At 37.2% G+C, this 7683-nt stretch overlaps 1 pseudogene; it reads right to left on the bottom strand.

Moving 5' to 3' along the window:
• Nucleotides 1–7278: 7278 nt before the first annotated feature.
• LOC114621841 lies at nt 7279–7473 on the bottom strand (annotated as a pseudogene).
• Nucleotides 7474–7683: the final 210 nt, after the last annotated feature.

Below are 7683 nucleotides of genomic sequence, written 5' to 3' on the forward strand. Positions count from 1 at the left end.
TTTGTACTCTGCCATACTCATCTTTTAATTGAGTTGTAAAGCAATCTCACTTATCAAGGCTCCAGTATATTTTTAGTTAGTATCACAAATACAGAAACCATTATAATGCTATGTGGTCTTTTTCAGTCAGAAATGTAAATTTATACTACACAATGCTCAATAATTTAAATTGGTTTTTTAACTCTCATATTTAACTTTTTCATTGTTATTTTTGTCTTTTTAATTGGATATTTTATTTATTTACATTTCAGATGCCAACCCCTTTCCCCATTTCCTCTCCCTAGAAAACCTCTATCCTGCCTCCCTCCTTTTTGCTTTTATACTATTTTAATTACATGCAAGTGTTAAGGTCAGATCTACGCTGAAGAACTAGCAATATAATAAATGCAAATAATCAAGGAACAAGCAAGACAATAAATATAAACAGACAAAGAACAAGCAAGGCAATAGACAAAGTTCCTTGAACACTCACATGGTCACTGTTTCTAAGGGCTTATCAAGATGACCAAAATATCTGAGCCAACTTCCCTGTCCTAGCCCAAAGTCATTTTCATGTCTGAAGCCTACTTCCTTGTTCTAGCCCAATATTTAGATTCCTGCCTGAAATTACTTCTTTGTTCTAGGATAATATTTAGATTCCTGCTTGAAATTACTTCTTTGTTCTATCCTAATGTCAGATTCTTGCCTGAAGCCCACTTCTTTTTCCTTGGCCAATGTCATATTCCTGCCAAGCAGCACATTTCCTTGTCCTTGATCCATGTCAGATTCTTGCCAAGCAGCCCCAAAAGCTCTCTTCCTCTCCCCCTTTTTTATTTCATAATCAAGACTGGGACTGTCTTAGGTCCTTCTGACAAGGATACCTTCCTTACCCATCATGGAATATGCATTATCAAAAGCAATGCATTTATGTCATAGGTTGGTAAGGATCTACGCAGAATCTTAGCCATTCTTGGCTTGCCAGCCTGTTAATTTAATAACTCTGTCTGGGGGTCCATTTTCAGGTTCAAACCATGTACTTTGGCTGCCAATTTGTTGATGCTGTAACTTTAACACAATGGGCAGGAATAAAAGTATTCCCAGGACAAAAAGGGCTAGCACAATCAAGCTATATATGCCATTCTTTCAGCTTTACCAAAATAGAAATACTGACCTCAGGTTATGGGTAATTTTATCAGCAGTATCTGTAGCATCAATGCTCAGCAGACCAGCTTTCTTTAAATTCATACACTCACTATGCAAAGTTAAAACATCCAGAGAGGTGTTAGAATTATGCTAAATACACTACAAGTGTCTTTAAACTTTTTCCTAATTATAATGACTACCACTGTAAATTTTAGAACTAACATGAATCCAATGGTATTTGACATGGCATTCGAGATGGCTCCTTACTCTTATACTCTGAACCTGCTGGTATAACATCTTAATTACATTAATTGCTAGAATCACTGCTTCTGCAATTTCTTTGACACAAGAAGTTAAGACAGCTACTTTTGTTAATCATTTAGCAAAAAATGTTACTAATGTTTTGAATATACAAGAGGATTTAGATAGGCATTTGGAAAAATGGATCGATGCTCTTTATCCTATTCAAATTATTGGAAGGAGGTTCAGAGTTATTTTTATCTCAATATGGCTGATAAACATTTCACACTCTTCTAAATTGAACCTTAACAATTTTTTTTATTCTTTTGGTTTAATTTTATGAACATAATTTAGCAAGTGGTTTGCCTTATAAAATTGTAGAACACTTACCTATTCAGATTAGTTAAAGCAACTTCTGATTTGATCCATTAGTGGTAACAGCTTAGTTTTATTATACAGAAAGGAAAATTGTGTAATTGCCAAACCCCTGCATTAAAAGTTTAGAATCTTAAGATGATTCTTGATACAACATGCCTTGCAGGGCTTCACTCATAATACAAACAAGATGAAAATTTAATTATTTTCTGGTGTGTGTGTGTGTGTGTGTGTGTGTGTGTGTGTGTGTGTAGAAAAACTAAAGCAAATAAGCAAATAGGAGTTCTTCTAATTCTTTCAACCATGATGTGTATAAGCTCGCCACGCTCTCTCACTGCCACTAACTGAACTGCTTCAACCACGCTGCATTCCTTATCATTAAATCGTGAGCTAAAGTAAGCCTCCTCCTTTAACTCGTCTATGTCAAATATTCTGCTAAGGTAATGGCAAAAGTAATTAATGCAGAAAATTACTACTAAATTTGTGGTTGTTTTAATAAACCCGACTGTGTGGTTCATAGGATTTGGGGACTCAGATGTAATAAGATTGTAGAAGAGTTTAGAATTGCAGGCTACAGATGTGTCTTGGGTTCCTTAGATAAATGGACATTGTAGGAGTTTTACACAAAAATTTTAGAAAAGAATATGTATTAAATGATTAGCCATCCATGATACATTTTGTAATTAATCTTCACAAATTTCTGGCAAGTTTGAATGTTGCTGAACTCAGCAATATTAGACTAATTTATGTGTTAGGAAGTATTTTATGAGATCATAACATTGAAGTTGTTACTTTCACACTTCATTTGCTTTTAAAGATTTATGTTTATTTATGTTTATGTATATATGTATGTATGTATGTATGTATGCATGCATGTGAATCATGTACATGCCTGATACCTGCAGAAGCCAACAAATAGTGTTGTGTTTCCTTGAAATAATGGTTCAGATGATTGTGAACTGACAAGTGGGTTCTGGAACTGAGCCTAGGTCCTCTGCAAGAGTAGCAAATGCTCTAAACTACTGACTCATTGCTCTTTCTCCAAGCTTCATTGCTTTTCTGTGCCTTTAGCCAGACAAAATGTGAATTCAAAGAAAAATAATTCATGAAAGACATTAAAAGTAGATCAGAAAAGGTACATGACTCTTCACAGTATAGACATGCAGACATGGTAGCTGGATTGAAAAAATGCCCCTCACTGCTAAACAGAGCAATATCATTTAGAGAAACTGTACACTTTTATCATTGAGACAATGAGATTGGAGTCCTGAATCCAATACCTCATAGATACAAGGCTCTGGGATTAAAAAAAAAATGCAATTTCAAGTACTAAGAAAAAATAACTATGAAAAGGTAAAATAGAATGACGAAACATCTAGAAAAAGTGGCTAAAAATATAGAATAAAGTTTAAAATTAAGAATTGGCTAAGAGAGCACCCATGTGGTACCTGCCTGCAACCTCTAGCCTATTCTTTGTTATGACTAGGAATTTCCTAGCCTCTGACTAGGGAATGGTGTTGCTCACAATGGGCTGCTTCTCTGTACATACAACAACAGTGAAGACAGTTACCCAGAGACATCCCCGTAGCCAATTATTCTAAAATAATTTCTCAATCCAAACTATCTTACAAGGTAATTCATGATTTTGGCAACTTTTCTTTCTTTCTTTTTTTTAATCTATTTTTTTCTTTTTTTTAATTTATTTTTTCTCAAATCATAATTCATTCACACAGGGGTTATAAACACAGAAAGGCAGGATGTGGGGAAGGGAATGACTCTGGAGTGTGGGTGTTCATGGGGAATACAGATATCTTCAGAACCGGGTATAGGCTGAGTGAAGGTTCAGGGGACAAGTCACTATGACTCTGCCTATGACTCGATTGACCTTATCTAAATTGGTATTATCTGCCAAGGCTACCTATTTACAAGGTCTATGACTACTCAGGCTTGTAAATTTCCACAAAAGCTGCCTGTTTACATTAGCTTATAGCCATCTGCTTCAATATTTTTCCACTGAGACCCAAGAATTGGTGTTAGTATACATGTATGACAGGCCTATTGCTGATTTTAGGCCTATGGTTGATTTTAGGCCTTCAGTGGGTAAGCAGGGTTGCCCCTGACATCTCCTCCCTTCTCTAAGTATAGAAGGGCTGTGGCAATTCTAATATTGTGAAGGCAGGGATAGAGGCCTGACCTCCAGTAATTGAAGGGGACCTTATAATGGCTCTGGTCCCCATGTCGTTGTCCAGTGAGGCATGAGGGCCATACCCATCCCGATGTCTTTTTCCTGGAGAGGGGATACTTTTGACATCAACCCCTATGCAGTCAGGCTTGTCCCTCAGGGAACCCAGAGAGATATTTTTATCTTTTATTTATATTCCCTTGCAATACTTAGCCTCGCAGCCTAAGCAAGAATTCAGATAGCCTGTCAGAGGGGGTTCTGGGTGGCCCCGCTCTGCTTGGTCTAGGGGCAGAAGTCCCCCCTTTTAGGTTGGGTAGAGATAGGTTTTGGAAATACCCTGTATAAAGTAACAACTTCATATTGAGTCTGGTGGTCCTCCATAGCTAACTTATGATAATGTATCTGAATAGGTTTTGCTATCAAATTATTTATCTGTTGTATCACAGAGTTAGTCCACCTAATTGAGGCCCAGGGTCCAGCAGAAATAAGCAAAAAGAAGCCAAATAATGGTCCCATGATGGGAGGAAGTAGGGTTGACAACCTTGGAGAGGCTGAATACCAATTCTTGTACCAGCATTAATCTGTCTCTTTCTCTCGCTGATTTTTCTCAGGGCTTTCTCTGACCTATTTCATGCTCGCTTTAACCCTCCCTGTCTAGTCTATGTAAAGGCAACATTCTTCTTTAAGGGCTGTACACAGTCAAGAGCTGTACACAGCCTTTTCTATTGTGATAGAGAAAATCGAGTCTCATAAGGATCTTTGCGATTTTAGGAGGTCTCTTCAGACAGCGAAACGAGGGATTTCTTCAGATTAGTGATGTCAATCTCTAGCTGTTTGATGTTCTTGTCAGTGGCCCTTCAAAGGTCTGAGTAGTATAATTTCAGAGGCCAGCTTCTGGATTAGAATTTCTAAGAGCAGACATCACGGATGATTCATTTTTACCTGGGGTGCTGCCTGAGTTAATGCTCCTGGGAGGCCCTCTTTCTCTCGGTTTTCTGAGGTTAGGTACAGAGCTGCCGCCTGGGACCTGCTCTATGCTCGGGCCCAGACTGGAAGTCCTCTGCAACTTTTCACATAATCAAACTATTACAATGGTAGATACAAAAGTGACTTTTTGATGAATAAGTACAAACCAAGGGATTTAATTTTATGAGATTTATTAAAATTAAGAGATTATAATATAATGAAAAATGTACAAATAAAATTGGGTTAAACATTAAAGGACTAAATATAGCATAAAATACATCTGAAAGAAAAATAATAATATGAAATGGAGTAATGGAGGAAAATCTAACTAAAAATGTAAAGCAGTTTGGAAAAATAGGGAACCTTTTTTTTTGTCCTGTAATATTGGAATCAGCAGATGTATGTAGAAGGCATTTAGTGAGTTGTGGCTGTGGTCTCTCCATATGCCTCCTGCTCAAGCTGATATTAATATACTTCATGAGTATAATAAGCACTTATAAATATCCTTTGGGGTGATAAAAAGATCAGCAAAGAAAGCTAGCATTAATAAACTCAATATATTTTACTATCACAGAAAATATGAGTTAACCTCATCCTGCTTATGGACTTCAGGAATGGCTCCCAGAAATTTTCCTTGGACTCATGACAAAGATCTTCTACAGCAGGCTCTATCAGAGCCAATCTTCCTTGGCCTGATGGCGAATCCCAGGAGTCCTAGTTGCACTTAGCAGACAACAGCTCAGCTTGGAGAACAGGAAACTTGGCTCCAGGAATGTCTTGCAAATCTCTTATTTCTGAATTGCTGTGGCAACTTTTCTAAGCTTCTTTTACATTCACATCCTGTTTGTGAAACTCAATGAAAGATTAAAGTTCTCTTCCTGCATATCAAGCAGAGCTGGCAAAACTGCAAAGAAATGCATTTGAGCTATTAAGTGCATTCCTGAACTGGTTAGAACCTCCACCTTATTCCAGCTAATGTCAGTTACTTCAGACCCACATTTTCAGAAATTCCTTTGAGGGGCTCTTAAAAGTCATGGTCAGAGAAACCACATTGTCTTATCAGTGTTCTTTTCATTCTTATGCTAAGAAGATAATGAATCAAAGAAAAATGTCACTATTACATGAGGCAAAGGAAGAGAGAATGCAAAAGAATAATGGCACCTAGCTAAAGATGAAGAATTTGCCATGCTACCTGGAAAGATCCAGACACACACGCAACCACATTGATTGAGGATAGTGGGAACAATTTGTTGTATGATTACAGACCCAAAGAATCAGGGCCACTGGCCTAAAGAGGAAGAATGTAACATTACAGGTGAATACAGGTGAAGGTGGTGGATTTCTAAAATTTAGAAATGATCTGGAAGTGAAGATTAAGAACAAAGTCATTTGGGATGATCTTGGCAAGGGGGTCGGACATTGACAGCTGATGGAATCTGCAGAGCCTCATTGAGCTATGACATGGTCTCTTTTATTTCCTGAGTGAAGCCGTCTCCATGATGATGTGTCTCATACTTACAGACATTCAATATTGTGTCTGAATCTCTCTTACAAGTTTGAGCATCAGATCTTGATGTGCCTTCACAAAACCTAGATATACATGTCCACAGAAACCTCAAACACATCCCCCATTGTTGTGAAAGTGAACACTGAGTCCTGGGAAAAGAGAAATTATTAAACAGAGAGAACATGAAAATGGACTCCATGAATCTAAGAGACTCGGTTGTACCATGATTAATCAGTATTACTCAGTAAAGAATAATAGAGGCATGTAAACAAAAACAAGCGGTGAAGGAATCTACTATAAGCATAAAGAGTAGAAGCCACCACTCTTCTACTTGAAGCCAGTGCAGAAAGCAAAATTCTCATGACTTCTTTTCTCAGAGGCCCAATTGTAAACAGTAAGAGTAAGAGAAATATCTCCTCCTGAGCATAATTACACTGCTTTCATGTGGTTTATATTGGTTTCATTTGAGTATGAGGAAACAAATATTTGGTCCTAACTACAAAAGAAGAATAGAAAATTAAAATCCATAATACTACTTCTAATGGGGACTATGGCTTGTAAAACAATCTGTCTTCTTTCTTTTACTTTCTTTCTTTCTTTCTTCCTTCCTTCCTTCCTTTCTTTCTTTCTTTCTTTCTTTCTTTCTTTCTTTCTTTCTTTCTTTCTTTCTAGTCATTGTATCTTTAGTAATCTGGCAGCAAGTTAAAACATGAAATGAAAAAAAAAGATTGTTCCTTTTAAGGGTGAGGCCTATCAGTATAGACTCATTCATGTAGTGAGTGAGACAGGATTTCAAACAGCCTGGCAAGGCTTTAAGACTTATAGATTGATGGATTTGGCTGCTGATAATCAGCCCGGGGATGAGCAGCACAAGATTGACAAGCCCTCAGAGGACAGGACATGGTTGCTGGGTCATGAGCACTTTGAAGCTTTTCTTGATGGTTATTCAGGGTCTTGAGTATTTGTCATCTGGGGAGAACCAAGCAGGATGGGCAGAGCAAGTCTGTTGTCCCATAGGGTCAAATTTCTTCAGTGTATAGACATGATCACCCTGCTCATTGAGGTAATACTGGAGAAACATGACTGCCCCTTAGTGGAAAGACAGTGTATTTTAATTTGTTTAAACTAGACCAAACTTATGTGTAACTCTTTAATATAAGATCTAATATTTTATACCAAATCACCTCACTCAACTTAATTAAATATAACATGATTGTTATTTTATATGTCTTAAAGAGTCACTTGTTGCACACTTCTTGGAAAGAACCACAAGGTAGATATTTAAGCCATG

The sequence above is a fragment of the Grammomys surdaster genome, unplaced genomic scaffold (genome assembly GCF_004785775.1).
Source record: "Grammomys surdaster isolate TR1022 unplaced genomic scaffold, NIH_TR_1.0 185, whole genome shotgun sequence".
Classification (NCBI taxonomy): Eukaryota; Metazoa; Chordata; class Mammalia; order Rodentia; family Muridae; genus Grammomys; species Grammomys surdaster.